Source organism: Mustela erminea, chromosome 11, assembly GCF_009829155.1.
Source record: "Mustela erminea isolate mMusErm1 chromosome 11, mMusErm1.Pri, whole genome shotgun sequence".
Lineage (NCBI taxonomy): Eukaryota > Metazoa > Chordata > Mammalia > Carnivora > Mustelidae > Mustela > Mustela erminea.
Genome location: NC_045624.1, coordinates 6,396,417 through 6,410,049, shown reverse-complemented (window position 1 = coordinate 6,410,049; position 13,633 = coordinate 6,396,417). Strand labels below are relative to the sequence as shown.

Genomic DNA, 13,633 nt, shown 5'->3' with positions numbered 1-13,633 from the left:
GGCACATTATTACCCCCAAGTTGCAGATGAAGAAACTAAGGCTTAGAGAAATTCAGGAGTTCAACCAGTCTAACTCTGGGACTAAAGCTTGGGGACCACGTTGCAGGATGTTTTTCAACGCACGAGTGATTCAGGTCCCTGTCTGCAGAGACGAAACCTCGGCCAGTTCCTTACTGGGTGATTTTTTTTTCTGAAATATTAGGGAGATAACGGCGTATCACCTGTTACTGTAGGCTGCTTAGGCTGTGATGCAGTTAATGAGGTCAGAGCTGTCACTTCTGCTGATGGCCAGTCACATCCGTTGCGTGCTGATTCTGGTTTCACATTCACAGGGAATTATCTCCACGTTTTAGGGGTATCACCAGCTCACGTATAAACCAAAGTGGGTAGGTCCTAGGAGCTGGAGGGAAGCACTCCGTACCCCTCCACCCCCGCCCCCCCAATCTCTGGGCAAGGTGAGTCATTTCACCGATGCCTGCGGCCGGAGCCCGGTTGGCTGGAGGAGCACCGAGCAGCCAGCACTCAGCACCTCTCCCATCCAGTGTGACCTTGCCCTGCGTTGCTAATGATACCCCTGATGCCGCTAATGAGCCCGAAACCATAGTGACTGGTTCTGTGAGCCTGCTTCTTTGTTTCTCCTTGCTTTTCAGAGTCGTTCCCTTTGAGAAGTCAACCTATCTCCATGGTGCTAAGAGGAATAAAGAAAGTGGTTCTCCTCACACACCAATGCGCGGCGGCTGGATTCATGTAAGATACAAACCCTCATCAGAACCCGAAAACGAAAATCACCTTTTTTTTTTTTTTAATCGGGGAGCGTAATTTCCTTCTGTTATATTTAAACAGACTTATCGATGGGAAAGGGATTTTTAATTTTTTATTATGGAAAATCTCAAATATACACAAGAGTAGTGGTGTCCATCACGTGGTATACGGATCTGGGTTCTCCACAGACCCAGGGACGCAGAAGCAGTGGGGGAGGGGGAGTGGAGGGAGAGAGAGAGAGGGGTTTATGGTAAGAAGTTGGCTCCGGTGACTGTGGAGGCTGAGATGTCCCATGTTCGCACATCTGCCTACAGACCCAGGAAGGCTGGTGATGTGTTTCTAGCCCGAGCCTGCTGGTCTGAGGACCCGCGAGTCGCTGATCTAAGTTGTAGCCTAGGGCAGGAGAAGCCACTGTCCCAGCTCAAACAGGGAGACAACTACCTGCCCAGTCTCTGCCCTTTTCTTCCATTCAGGCCCTCAGCAGCTTGGATGATGCCTGGTGGCCCCGGGGAGGGCAACTGCCTTCACTTAGGTTTTACTGATCCAAATGCTAATCTCATCTGGAAATGCCCCACAGGCAAACCCCAAAATAATGTTTATCCAAATATCTGTGTACCCCGTGACCCAGTCAGGTTGACATGTAAAAGTAACCATCATACTCAGCTTTAACAATTTTCCACACGGTCAAGCTGGTTACAGAAGGAGCCTTGATCAGAGTTCAGCCTTCTGGTGAGATGACGTCTCTGGGAGAACGGTGTCGGGACGCTCATGTCTGCGGCTCTTCCTGTTGGTGGGCTGGGATTAAATGGTGTGTGGACGTGTCATTAACCTGGTCAATTTCCCCAACAAACCTTTATCTCATGGCTTTCGTGGCCTTGGTGATACTTGCTTACATCTCTATGTCGTTAGGAGCTGCAAATGATTTTATTACAGTCCTCTCCCTCATTAGCTCAAATTCTTTTATAAGGAAAGATATCCTTTACCAGCAGCTTGGTTCTGCTGGTATAGAACAAATGCTTGATTCTTTCCTTTTATTTGTGAACTTCCAGAATAATGAATCGATGCCTTAGCAACCTCCAGATTTGACCAGTGAGAGCTTTAAGTGTGTATATATATACACACGCTAATGAATTAATGGATTTTTAAATGCATGTTTTGTGTATTTCTTTTTATTTAAGATTTTATTTATTTATTTGACAGACAGATCACAAGCAGGCAGAGAGAGAGAGGGAGAAGCAGGCTTCCTGATGAGCAGAGGAGCCTGATGCAGGACTCAATCCCAGGACCCTGAGATCATGACCTGAGCCGAAGGCAGAGGCTTTAACCCACTGAGCCATCCAGGCGCCCCTCTTTTATGTGTTTCAATCACTCACACTAATTTTTCTTTTTGATTTTCACATAATCCCACCTTTGGCCACTGGGCACTTGTTTAATTTGGCTCCTATGTCCATTTAACATGCTTCTTCCTACTAGTCTTTGAGAATTTCTGTGTGGGTGAGTGTGAGGGTGTGTGTTTTCACAAGCGAAAAGAGACTGCCAGGCTGGGTGGGCTGCCTGGAACGGGGCATGAGCCCCATCACTCAGACGGGCTTGTCGTCCGCAAGGTGGAGGAAGGTGGCCTCACGGAGGGTGTCGACTGCAGCCCCTGGGGCAAGGTGGGAAGGACATCCGGTTACGGAGGAGACTGACTCCCAAGAGAACACAGAGTCTTGGGAGAGAACTCCAGCAGAATTGGGGAGCGCCGGGCCTCAGGCCTTGTCCAGTGGGGGGGCACCCTCACAGAAGCTGCTTGCCCGAAAGGAAGAGGCCAGAGCAGACCTGGCTGAGGAGTGGGCCTCGGTGCAGATCATCCACACTGTTTTTTTTTTTTTTTTTAACTTATTTATCTGATGAGAGATCAAAAATAGGCAGAGAGGCAGAGAGAGGGGGGCGCAGGGAAGCAAGCTCCCTGCCGATCAGAGAGCCCGATGCAGAGCTCGATCCCAGGACCCTGAGATCATGACCTGAGCCCTAGGCAGAGGCTTTAACCCACTGAGCCACCCAGATGCCCCCTACACACTGGGCATTCTTGCAAAACTCAGTGGAAAGGGTGAGGACGTTCAAACAGACCCGGGCTGGATTCCCCACCAGTTTTGGTGGGTGAGACCTTAAATAATTTATTTTAAAATCATATATTTTATTTTGAAAAGATAAATACTAGACCCATAGAATGCATATGATATAATGCTCAAAAGGCTCCAAATGCTGTTGAAAGCAACTGTCAGGAGGTGAAGAGAGAAATAAACCGTGGCGGGTCCGGACAAGGGCACAGTGTTCCGCGCGGAAGGAAAGGAGCTCACGAGCGGGTGGCCGTGGAGGTTGCTTCAGGGCCCGGTACTGAAGGTCGCAGCCAATCTGGAAAGGCTGCGCCCTGTGTGGCTTCCCGAGAAAGGCAAAACTGTGGAGACGGTCAAAAGTCCTGTGGTCGCCAGGGGTTTTGGGGGTGAGGAGACATTAACAGGCTGAGCACCGAGAGTTTGGGGAGGAGGATGGGGTGGAACGCAGGGGCTTGTGGGAAATTCCTAGACCTTCCTCTCAATTTTGAAGTGAACCTAAAGGTTAAAAAATATATATATATAAAAAATATAAAATATAGAAATATTATATATAATATATAAAAGACATATAATTATATATTTATATATACAATATATTTAAAAATATATATTTTAACAGATTTTATTTATTTGTTAGAGAGAGAGTGAGCACTATTGGAGTGAGGAGCAGAGGGGGAAGCAGGCCCTCTGCGGAGCCAGGAGCTGGATGCTTGGCTGGATCCCAGGACCCTGCGATCATGACCCGAGCTGAAGGCAGACACTTAACCAAGTGAGCCACCCAGGTGCCCCTAAAAAAATAAAATGTTAAGAATAAATACATAGATTTAAAGAATAAAATGTGAAAAGGTTACGCAGTCAAAATTCTCCCAAGCCTCCCTCTTCTTTTTTTTTAATAGTCAAAAGAACTTTTTTTATTTCCCAGTGCATGTAAAAGTTATGTTACGCTGTAATGCAGCCTACTAAATGTGCAATAGTATTGTCTAAAAAAATATATACATACCTGAATTTAAAAACACCTATTGCTAACCATCACCCGAGTTTTCAGTGAGTTGTAATCTTTCTGCTGGTGGAGGTTCTTGCCTCAGTGTCAGTGGCTGCTGACCAAACAGAATGGTGGCTGCTAAAAGGGCGACTGTGGCAGTTTCTTAAAAGAAGACAACAGTGAAGTTTGCTGCATCAACTGAGTCTTCATTTCACAAACAATTTTGCTGTAGCAGGGGATGCTGTTTGATTGCATTTTACACACTGGAGAACTTCCTTCACAATTAGAATCAATCCTCTCAAACCTAACCCCCGAGTCATCAGCTGTGTTTACTCGCTCTGTTGTCATCTCAACAGGCTTCACAGTATCTTCACCAGGAGTAGATCCCATCTCAAGAAACCTTTCTTTGCTCATCCGTGAGAAATAACGCCTCATCCACTGAAAGTTTTATCATGAGTTTGTAGCAACTCAAATCCCGTCTTTTTTTAAATTTTATTTTATTTTTTCAGCATTCCAAGATTCATTGTTTATGCACCACACCCAGTGCTCCATGCAATCCGTGCCCTCCACAATACTCACCACCAGGCTCACCTTACCCCCCTCCGAGCCCCCTCCTCTCCAAAACCCTCAGTTTGTTTCTCAGAGTCCGCAGTCTCTCATGGTTCATCTCCCCCTCCAATTTCCCCCAACTCCCTTCTCCTCTCCATCTCCCCATGTCCTCCGTGTTATTCCTTATGCTCCCCAAGTAACTGAAACCATACGATAATTGACTGTCTCTGCTTGACTTATTTCACTCAGCACAATCTCCTCCAGTCCCGTCCATGTTGCTACAAAAGTTGGGTATTCATCCTTTCTGATGGAGGCATAATATTCCATTGCATATACGGACCACATCTTCTTTACCTATTTGTCTGTTGAAGGGCATCTTGGCTCTTTCCACAGTATAAGCCTCCGTCTTCTTGTGCTTGGAGGAAAGCCAGATTAACAGCTTCTTTTACGACCTTCCACAGTCCGTGCATGGGAGAAATTTCCACTAAGCTCTCTCGGACTTTATTAATAAACACAAATGTTAGCAGAGAGTACACACTGTACTGCACTTGCTTTTTCACATAATTTAATATAAATAATGACATTATTTGCCTGCAAACCTTTCTCTCAATAAGAGGAGAACTCAGCCCTAGTTCTTTGAGAAAGGCAACCCCAGCATCAGAGGCTCAGAGTCCTTGCACGCCAGGCTGTGAGCAAGACAGCAGCAGACTGGGAGAGCTTTGCAGTAATCACAAGGGACTTCTGGACTCGAACCAGGGACTTTACAATCTGCAGATCAGTGTTCTGCCCCTGAGCTATGCTCCCTGCTTGAGCAGACAGACCTGCTTGGGACTTCTCACTTTGGTAGCTACACCCAAGACACCTGGGAGAACTAGACTTCATGTTTACTGAACACTTCTAATGGGCTAGAGAAACTGATCTTAGAGAGGCATCTATATATATGTGTGTGTGTATTTCTATATGACTTAAAAAGCATTTCGGTGGTACCACCACTATCACCATCTTTATTGAGCATGACAGCGATACCCGGGATTAAAGCAGCTCGTCCCAGTTTATAGCGTAAGTGACAGAATGAGACTTAGCCACCACTTTCCTCACATGTCATACTCATCTGAAGAGCTTTGTCTTACAGGACTTTTTGGGGATATATTTGTCTTATAAATATTGCGTGGAAGAAATGTCCTTTGAGTGAAAGCAAAAAGACAATGCCTATGAAAATCTTGTGGCCAAAATACTTATTATATATTGCAGTACCAAAAAAGTCAGCATTAAGAGTTCTCTTTAAGTAGTAAATTTGGCTCAGAACTAGCAGTCACCTCAGCACCTGTATCAGAGCATTTTCATGAAATATCCTATGTTCTACGGAGCAAATCGAAGGTGGCTCTCTAGGGACCTGGAAATCCATGGGTTTCCTACATCTTCCCAAGAGCCACCTTCCTCCCACGGTCTCTTTTCTGTAACTGGGGGAGCAGCCCAGCACACTGCGGGGAGCAAGGGGAGCCCCCCCGACCAGCACAGCCACACCCACCTTTCCCCTGCAAACTGCCAGAAGCCTAAGAGGCTCCCCCCGCTCAGGAGTGCGCACCATCTACAGGTGGCTGGTCCAGAGGGACAGGGGCTTTAGGAGGAACGTGCATATCGGATTTCAGAGTCCAAACATCCCACAAAACATAAGCTATCTCATTTATAAATGTTAATATTGATTAGATGTTGAAATGATAATGTCTCAGATCTATTTCATCAAAATACAGAAATCCGTTTCACCCATTTCTTTTTTACTTTATATTTTTAAGAGTGTCCCACCTTTGGGGCACCAGGGTGACTCTGTCGGGTGAGCGGCTGCCTTCAGCTCAGGTCATGATCCCATGGACTCAGGTCAAGTCCCATTTCGGGCTCCTTGGTCAGCGGGAGCCTGCTTCTGCCTCTCCCTCTGCCCCTGCTCATGTGTGTGTGCTGTCTCTCTCCCCTCTGTCAAATAAATAAATAAAATCTTAAAAAAAAAAAAGTCCCACCTTTGCTGATATATAATTGACACTTAACATTGTATTAGTTTAATGTAATGATCTAATACCTCAGTATCTGTGTATACTGTGAAATGAGCACCACAAGAAGTCTAGTGAACATCCGTCACCTCATAGAGTTAGACGTTTGTCCCCTGGTGACGAGAACTTTTAAGAGGCTCTGGTAGAGGCCGCCGGGGTGCTGAGCTGGTGGCGCACTGGGCCGTGTCTTGGGTGGTGAAGCTCCAGGGCCGAGTCCGCTGGGGATTCCCTCTCTCCCTCTACCTCTTCCCCTGCTTTCTCTCTAAATAAATAAAATCTTTATAAAAACTCTACTTTCTTAGCAACTTCCAAACACACAACCCAGTATTGTTAGAGGTCGCCAGCACGCTGTACCTTACCTCCCAGGACTTAACTGTAATTAACTGAGAATTTGTACCTTTTGATACTCTTCACCCACCCCTTTTTTTTTTTATTTTTTTAAACTTTATTTAAAGCGCCTACTGGCAAATATAAACTTAGGTAAGTAGCTTGCGCACTACGTCTGGGCTAGCAAGGCTGACCTCACCTGTGACTCCTGAGCTGCCAGAAAGGGGGATAAAACAGTACACACAGGGGGCACCTGGATTTGAACCAGGGACCTCTTGATCTGCAGTCAAATGCTCTACCCCTGAGCTATACCCCCAGGTACACATGCTCTGTCTCATACACACTCTTCTACCCCACCCAGCTGCAACAGGTCTTGCCAGCATCTGTGACTTCTGTGGCCTCCCCGGCCTCCAGTTTCCTCCCGAACTGGCCTTTCTGCTCTGAACGCCAGCTCGCTCTCTTCCCCAGGTTGGGTGGATGAATGGGTCAGGCACCCACAGCCGGAGGCAGCAGAAAATCGGGGACCTTCTCCTTATCTAGACTCAGAGTCCCAGGCCTCCAGAGACCCTCTCCATGCGCAGCACGGGGGCTGAGAGCAGGGGCCACCTGGTTTTTTCCTGTCCAACATCTTCTCGCGTCTGCCCCCGGCAGCCCTTTCTCTCCTTGGCCCTCCTTCTGTGTGTCTCCCCCCGTTCCCTGGTGTCACCAGGGCCCTTTGCTCCGCTCTGCTCCCCTCTCCAAGCCGCCGAGACCTCATGGGCGCATTCCTAAATCAAGTATCGTCTTCCCCAAACTAACTCCAGGCCTGCGCTGTGAATGGGAGACCAGGCCCAGTAAATAAAACAGAATAGGTGAGCCAAGTTGCCAGAACTGAAAAGAACACGAGCAAAACTGGAGGGCTTGTCTTGGCAAATAAGAGGCCGTCTACTAGAGCAGGCGACTGGAAACAGCCTAAGGCCAGACGGCACACCTGAGTCCCAGACCTGGGAATGGTCATGGCAGAATCACAGCGTAATAAAATAATCACAAAGGTTGATCTTGCCATCATTATGTTCGCAACAATCCCGGACCACAGGGGCTGTGATTATTACCTCCATTTCACAGATGAGGAAACTGAGGTCCCCGGATCTTACATAAGTAATCCGACGTGCAATAATTAGCAAGTGGGGTTGCAAATCCAAGCCGTCTCGATCATCTACACGCCTCACCCCCGGGCTGTAGACAGAGCCACCGTGGTCCGAAATGCACACGGAAAGGAAAGGCTGTTTATGTAAATGACGTTGGGAGAATTCAGTTGGTCATTTGGGAAAAATTATTAAAGTAGCCACTAGGGGTGCCTGGGTGGCTCAGTTGTTAAGCGTCTGCCTTCAGCTCAGGTCACCATCCCAGGATCTTGGGATCCAGCCCTGCATCTGGCTGCCTGCTCAGGGGGGAGCCTGCTTCTCTCTTTCCCCCTGCTTGTGTTCTCTCTCTGGTCAAATAAATAAATAAAGTCTTTAAAAAAAAAATAAAGTAGCACCTAAGCTTCTCTTTGTGTACCCAAATGAAGTCCAAGTGAATTAAAGCATGATGTATAAATAAAAGTAAAAATGAGTCTCTAACTGATTTAGGAACAGCAAAGAAAGCATTCCAGTAGAAGAAATCCCAACAGAAAATAGCAATAGATTTGGCTAATAAGCATTACAAGTCTAGTTAGGTAGACAAAACCAAAAGGTTAATAGCAACTTGGAAAATACCCTCATCATTTATGATAGGCAAAATATTACGGACTAATACCTTTCATTACTGAAGAGCCCACCTATGATGACAAAGGCCATGGAGGATGTGTTCAATCTCAGTAAATCAGAATCAATCTTAGTAAAACCAATGAAATCCAAATTAGGAGACTGATACGCTACCTACTGCACTGAGGCACCTAAGAAATCCAAATTAAAACATTATAATATTTTATGTTTATCAAATAAGAAAAAAAAATTTCTACAATAAAATGTATTATTTTCAGAATCAGAAAAACCAATAAATATTACAAATTTAGGAATATTCCCTTCTAGGGGCACCCAGTCGCTCAATGGGTTAAGTGTCCAACTCCTGGTTTTGGCTCAGGTCATGATCTCAGGGTCCTGGGATGGAGCCCCATGTTGGGCTCTGTGCTGGGCGAGGAGTTGGCTTAGGGTTCTCTCTTTCCCTCAGGGCCCCAACCCTGCCCCGTCTCCACTCACACATGCTCTCTCTCTCAAAACAAAACACTATTCCCTTCTACTAATTGCAAGAAATACCATTTCCTATTGACATAATAAGTAATTGCTTTAAGATCAAAAGAATCAATGGAATACTAATTTGGGAAATATACATTATAATTTACATATAACTCATTTAAGCTTTTGTAGGAATAGTTTCTTCCACCCTGAAGATGAGGACACAGGCTCCGAAAGTCTCCAAGAGACTCAGTTTCAAGACCTCCCAGGTCCAGGTGTGTGGCTGCTTCCACGATATCACCTCCATCTGCTGGCCGTGGGGGTGGGTCCCGGGAGGAGCAGGAGGGTGGAATCCCCGGGGGAAGTCCTACCACCCCCAGCCGCCATCTTGGTCCCCCCCAGGTGAGGACGTGTGTCAACCTAAGACATTGATGGTGGCTCGGATATGTTGAGTGTTCAGCACGTTGGAGGCCCTAGTCGTGCCTCTTCCCATTTAATCCTCCCAAGGACCCTTGGAGGCGGTACAATGATTATCTCTTGGGAAGTAGCTAAGAGGACGCCCATTTTGTAGATGAAGAAACAGAAACCAGAGGGTTTTAAATAATTTTCAGTCATGTGACAAAACCCACTCTGTCCCAGGTTCCGGCCTAGCACTGAGCAAGGGCCCAGCAGTGAACACTGCCCTCGAGGAACTTGTGTTCTGAGGGGTGTGGGGCGACAAGACAGGAACACCAAGGAAGCAGATCATTGCAGAGAAGGAAAGCACCATAGGAACACGGAGCAGGGTGATGGGACGGTGGGTGACGGGGGCGAAATGGGGTACTCAGGGAAGTGACAATTCGAGCGCAAGTCTGGATGATGAGCCAGTGGGTCAGATGCGGATGCAGAGCCTTCCCGGCTGGGGGCTCCGCTCTGCAGGGGCTCCGACAGGGACAAGCCTGGCAGGACGGAGGAGTGTGACCTGCACCAGTGTGGCCACAGCAAAGGGACGGAGCAGGACAGGGGTCCACGTGGAGGGCAGCGAGGTGGGGCAGGGTCAGCCAGTGGGTTTTATCTCCTGTGCCACGGAGGGAAGTGCGGAGCCCAGGCTGCATGGAGATTGTCTCGCCTGTGTCCCCGGGTCACCACTTCTGAGACCCTCCTCATGGGCTCTCTGCAGTGGACTCAACCCAGGGCCTGACGTGTCAGTCTGTAAATCCCTTTGGCCATGAATTTAGGTTTGTTATTGTTCATTCGGTCGACCTGGCGCCCGTCCACATGGAGGTGAACTTTCTAGTGGAGGAGGCACACCTGTCCCTCAGGAGACACACTGTCACTCAGGTCCTCCTTTAGCGGGGACTGTGATAATTGCCATGACCCCGGACATGGGGCAGGGTGACCCTAGACTGTGGGGCTCCGGAGGGCTTCTCTGAGGCGGTGTCATCTCCATCACACCTTGCAGGAGAAAGGGAAGTTGGGTGGAGACGAGTGGTCCAGGAGGGCCAGGCAGCTCCGGTGGAAGCCTGAGCTGAAGAGCAGAGAGAAGGGCAGGATGCCCGAGTCAAGGAGGCAGCCCCTTGGGGGTTGAATGGGGTCCCCCCCAAATTCATGTGCTTCCAGGAACCTCAGAATGTGGCATTATTTGGAAATGGGGTCATTGAAGATATAGTTAGTTAAATTAACATGGGGTCATACTGGATTAGGGTGGGTCCTTAATCTAATCCGGCTGTTATCCTTATAAAAGGAGAGACACCCAGATAGGGACACATACATGCAAGGAAGATGCCATGTGATCACAGAGGCAGGCGCTGTACTTCAGCCTTCCTAAGGCAAGGGACACCAGGATTGCTGGCAACAGCCAGGAGCTAGAAGCGAGGGACAGATTTCCCCTCAACTTCTGTGGCGGAAAGCCACCCAGTCTGTGGTCCTTTGTTATGGTAACTCTGGGAAAGTGATCCACAGCCCACGATAGGGCTGCAGACCTAGGTAGGGCCTGGTGGGCCCCGTTGGGATTCTGGATTTTGCCCTCAGAGCAATGGGGAGCCCCGCTGAGGGTGACAAGCTAAAGAAGATCACGGTCAAATCCGCATTTTCACAGGATCCGTCCACGTGCTCCGTGTCTCCAAGCATTCAGATCCACGGAGAGCCGAGGGTCGGGCCCCACAAGGACCCAGCCCAGGCTCCAAAGCCTCGCCGGGCCACACGGAACCCCACACGCTGTTCCTCAAACGCCCGGCGACTGTGCACCCCGCTGCCCTCCCCCGCAGACGCCGCCTTGCCCGGCTCCCAGCCCGCGGGGACCCGACCTGCGGCCGCAGACAAGCAGCAGCTGGCGGGCGCTCTGGGCAAAGGCCTGGCGGTGTGCATCAGAAGCCTGGGGTGGGGGGCAGTCCATACCCTTTGACAGGGCAATGCCACCTCTCGGCGACAGCGAGACCAGTACTGCACTTGGGTGCAGGCGCGAGCAAGCCCAGCCCGTCGTCCGGGCGCTCGTCCCGGTCCACCTCCGCGGGGCACCGAGACGTCCGCCTCCTGCTCCGGCCAGCCGAGCCCGCGGGCAGCGGGCCGAAGGAAGTGCGGCCCGCGGCGCCCCGCGACCCCCTTCCCGCTCTCCCCCTCCGGCGGCTGCGGGAGTCCGGGGCGGTCTCTGCGCCCCCCACCCCCACCGCCTTTGTGTTCGCGCCCGGATCTGCACAAAGAACGGGCCCCGCGAAGCTCGGGGGACGGGGCCGGGCCGGCGGGGCGCGCGAGGAGCCACGGACGCCGGAAACGGTGGCCCCAGGCGGCGCAGGCGGCGGCCCCGGGGCGCCCCGGAGGGAGAGACCCCCGGCTTCTTGGGACGGCCCCCTGGTGGGCGCGAGGCCGCCGCCCGCGCCACCACCGAGAGGCCCGCGTTCCTAGAGCGGCCGCGGGCGGCCAGGTGCGCGCGGCGGCCTCCGGGCTCCGGGCTCCGGCCGGCAGGGGGCAGCACGGCCGCGGCCGCCCCACGTGGCGGGGGCGCGGGCAGCGAGGCCGAGGGCCCGGGGCCACCTCCTGCGGCGGGGCGGGAGGCCGCTCGCACCGAGGAATTTAAAATATTCAAGCCATTAAAGATTAAATGTGCAAAACGCATATATACGTGTATTTAAAATAGACCTATAGAAATAGCGTTCTAAAATTAAAAACTGTGGCTCTCCTGCCCCCCCCCCCCCCCCCGTGATCTCGCAGCACGGCTGGCCGCGCGGGTCCGCGTTACCCGGGGGCGCGCTCGGGGCCCGGCGGGCGGGGCGTGGAGGGCTCGGGCGGGAAGGGCCGGCGCGGCGGCCTGGGCGCGGGGACTGGGAGCGCGCGGGCGCGGCGCGGCGGGGCCCGGGGTAGGGGTGGGGGCCGCGCGGCGGGAGGTCGCGGGCCGGGCCGCCCGGGCAGTGCGGGGGCTGAGCGTGCGACGGCCGGGAGCGGGACGGCCTCGGCGGCGCCGCGGGCCGGTGCGAACAGACGGACGAGGGCGACGGCTCGCAGCTCGGGGAGGCCGCGGAGGGGAGGGAGGGCTCCCCGGCGGCCAGGGAGATGCCACCGGCTCCTTCTGCCCGCGGCCCGGCTCTGCTGCCTGCGGGCCCTTGCGTCACCCTCCTCCCGAGCCGGGGCAGCCCGGAGGCGTCCTGTCGTCGCCCTGGGCAGCCCGCGACTGCCGTAGGAGGATCTGGCAGTGACCCGGGGGCTCTACCTGATACTGGGGCTGAAATATCGGAGGGAATGATGAAGCACGTATCTCGGAAAGGCTTTGGCTTGGCTTGAATGATGAAAATGGTCCGCATCCCCACGGGGCAGAGACGCGCCGTTACCTGGGTTCCGTCCCGCGCACTCACCCGCGGCTCCTTCACCCCCTCGCTTAACGTGCACGGAGCCCCTCGCTTGGGTCAGCCTGGGGCGCTCGGGGGAGCCCAGGGGAGCCCGCAGGAGCCGGGTGACCCTCCAGGCTGCCCTCAGGCATGCTGTGTGGCCAAGGGTCCCGCAGGCGCCGCTTGGACCTGAATCTCCTCTCGCCTTCCCCGTGTAGGCGACTGCTGTAAAAATAACGTTGGGGATCCTTGCAGCTTCTGACAGGGCTTTTCTGGCCATCTGTGCTATTTCCCCCGCCTTCCAGGGATTCTTGGAGAGTGTCACCTCGCTGGATTTCACGGCGACTCGCCACTGTCTGATGAGAACATCTGCCCAGTGATGGAGAGGTTGCCCAGAGTAGAAATGCACATACCCCCCCAAAGAAGAAAGAAACTTAAGAACCCCCCCCAGTCCTATCAGGGAACGAAGTAAGCCTGCGATGTGGCTGGCGCTGGGTGCAAGCAACACACAGGATTGTGTGGATTGAACTGGGAGAAGCTGGAGTAAGGGACGGGGGTGGTCAGAGACCCCCCAGGGCAGCCCCGGGGTCGGAGAGGGCGGAGCAGGTGAGCGTAGTCCCTCCCCCGAGGTGGCGGTGCTCCAAGGTGGCACCGACCCCGTCACTTCACTTGTTCACGTTGCGAAGACGGGGGTGTTTAAACGGGATTCTAGGGCTAAAAACAAAAGCCTGAAAACACGGCCAGATGAAGCGCGGAGCCTTTGGCTGATGACTGTAAATTTAATGAAAATGTCGTGTCCTTAAGCTGAGATTCTAAAATATTGTAGATTTCGTTCCTACCGATTTCATTTCTTCCAAGGAATCGGCTTCATTTCACAGGTGTG

General features: G+C 51.8%; 1 non-coding gene across 1 annotated transcript; it reads right to left on the bottom strand.

The window, feature by feature from the left end:
- Positions 1 to 7,002: 7,002 nt before the first annotated feature.
- On the bottom strand, positions 7,003 to 7,074 carry TRNAC-GCA. Its single transcript has one exon. It is a non-coding gene; the product is annotated as a tRNA-Cys (tRNA).
- Between the last annotated feature and the right edge of the window lie 6,559 nt (positions 7,075 to 13,633).